This window comes from Balaenoptera acutorostrata, chromosome 16, assembly GCF_949987535.1.
Source record: "Balaenoptera acutorostrata chromosome 16, mBalAcu1.1, whole genome shotgun sequence".
Classification (NCBI taxonomy): Eukaryota; Metazoa; Chordata; class Mammalia; order Artiodactyla; family Balaenopteridae; genus Balaenoptera; species Balaenoptera acutorostrata.
In genome coordinates this window covers 65,234,678-65,237,424 of record NC_080079.1, presented here as the reverse complement: position 1 = coordinate 65,237,424, position 2,747 = coordinate 65,234,678, and positions in this window count along the sequence as shown.

The window sequence follows — 2,747 nt, the reverse complement described above, 5'->3', positions numbered from 1 at the left end:
TGTTTAGGTATCGATTTCTCGCTGTCTCTGGTGATGAGTTTATCTTCCCTGGTTCCTCTCTGTGAGGGGATTTATGGCAATGGAGTTTTTTTGGGAGGCTCTGCTATTAGGCAGACAGAGGATTTCAGGAACTCCAATGCCTTCTAAAAATTTTATGCCCCAGTGGCATATTCTGGACCCCTTCAATGTGGATCAAGTAGTTGGAATACTCAATTCTAATTACCATGTGAGTCAGTAAAGTCTTAAACTGTTCCTTTTATATTCAGCTAAATCTGCTGAACACATATACAGGCACTCTCCAGGGGGTTTATACTAGCCTGGATTGAAATGTAACACATTTTACAGTTTCAAATCAAAGATATAGTGAGGAAAATGTGCACTCTTAAATATGACAGATCCCTTTTTAGGCTTGGGATCTTCTATGAGCATAATTCTTATGTCTCTCCCCTATTTAAAATCTTTCAGTGACTCGATTCCAGGAAAAGCTTAAATTCCCTATTACAAAACACCTTCAGCTCCAGTTACGCCAGACTCCTTGGAGAATGCTTGCCCTTGTGCCGGTACTTCACTTAAATCCTTGTAAGACTCTCCAGGCCACTCTTGTCTGACACCATCTCCATCTCTAAGTCAAAGAGATGTCCCTTTGTTGTGCTGCCAAGGCATGCTGTGCACACCTCCAGGACTGTTTACCACACTTCTAGAAGACTTTTTAATTGTATGGACTTAATAAGCCTCTTGAGGGCTCAGCCTGTTTTGTTTTGGTATACTTTGTGCTTATCACATAATACATTCAATATCTGAATAAATGGATGAAGCTTATTTTCCTAGTGCTTATAAAATTAAAGGTGTCCTCCTTTAGAAAAAAAAATGTGTCTAAATGTAATAAAATTACGGATAAGAACTGTTATGCAACTTAGTATTAGAATAAAGAAAATAGACTAGGCTCTCTAGGAGTCTTATCAGGCTGGGGAGAGAAAGCAAGACAGCAAAGCAGGACCATGTGGACACTATCTACAAGTTCTACAAATGCATTTGATAGTTGCTCCCTCCCTAGGTCTGGGGAAACTGGACCAGATAATCTCTAAGACCCCTTTCCTGCTCTATTACTCCATGATTCTAAGGGATAAACAATTTGTTATCCAGATCATGATAACCTTACATTAGAAAAATACTCTAGAAATGTCAAATTACAGAATTTGTAAGCAAGATGTGAGGGGGAGAAATCTACTAGAATGTGCTTTTGAGAAAACTTATAAACCAGGTTTTGTTAATAGCAAAGGCAAAGAAGAGAGAACTTAGTTTATTCCCTACTGCCAAGGATATCTTTACTTCTCCCACTTCCTTTCCCTGTCTCCCATTTATTTCTCTATTTATGCATTCATTCAGCATTTTCCTGAGTATTTCCTTAGTGCTATTTTATTGCCCCACCCTGAAGGAACTATAACCCAGAGCAGTGGTTCTCAAAGTGTGGTTCCGCAGACCAGCAGGGTCAACATCACCTGGAAACATGTTATAAATTCGTACTCTTGGGCCCCATGCTTGACCCTATGAATCAGAAACTCCAGGAGTAGGGCCCCAACAACTTTAACAAACTTTCCAGATGATTCTGATGCACCCTGAAGTTTGAGTACTACTACTCTAGAAACACAATTATGATACAGTTTTAGTGCTTTGATAGCAGTTGTACTAGGCACCCAATGTATTCAGAGGTATGTAGGTGAGAAACGATGACATAACAACTGGCCTGTAGTTCTGGCATGAATAGTTCTTTGAACTCTCATTAGCCTAAGAATAATAAACATTTTCATTACTTAACGTTAACCGTTCGTATGACCAAAACCAGATCAAAAACTCTTGAGGGCAAACGGCCGTCTACTTGAATCCCTGATGTTTAAAAAGTATTCGGTGAATCAAAGGCACAATAGCAAATTGTTACTGAAATCTTATTTGACATACAATATTACAAATCATATGCCGTGCTCCTTCAAGTTGCAAGACCTTAATGTTTTAAGTATAATAAGAGATATGGAAAATCCAACGGCATATCTTGAATTTAAGATGTTGCAACCTCAAATGAAACAGTATCCAACTAATGCAAAAGAAATTAAACTTTGCCCCGAGTACAGGGAACATATTTTTGCTACGCGGCTGTGACATATCAGCTGCTAGGATGATGTATACAAACTAATCATATTAAAGTATAAGTACCTACACACGTCATACAAGGAGTTTACCTAAGAACTTGTAGAACAAAATTCCTTAACAACGGTCCTGAAGGGCAGATCAAGTTATGTTCTCTAACGCCTTCTATCAGGAAACGAAAGTTAATAGTCTAAGGAACTTTTGGGAAATGCTCTTCCAAGTTTCGAGTCCGCAAGCCACGCTGGCGCCACAACCTAGAGAGTTGCGCCTCCACCAGTCGCACCCACACGGCTTGGCCGCACTGCCCACGTGCTTCCGAACACTTACCCGCAGGGCCAGCTTGCGTCATGTGACACACCTCGCAGGCCCCGCATCTCATCTGTGACATCCCCAAAGGTGCCAGATTATTTTTTTAAAGAAAGCTGGCTCCGATCTCCAATAAAAGAGAGAGAGAGGACAAGGATTTACAAGCACTTATCTTTTGTGATTTTCGCTTCTAAGCTTTTCCTCTCCTTTACGAGCAATCTTCCGGCACTCCTTTTTCCTTATTGATCGGGCGTCTTCCTGGGCAGCTCCGCTGCTCTGGGTCTTTGCGGGATGCAGGC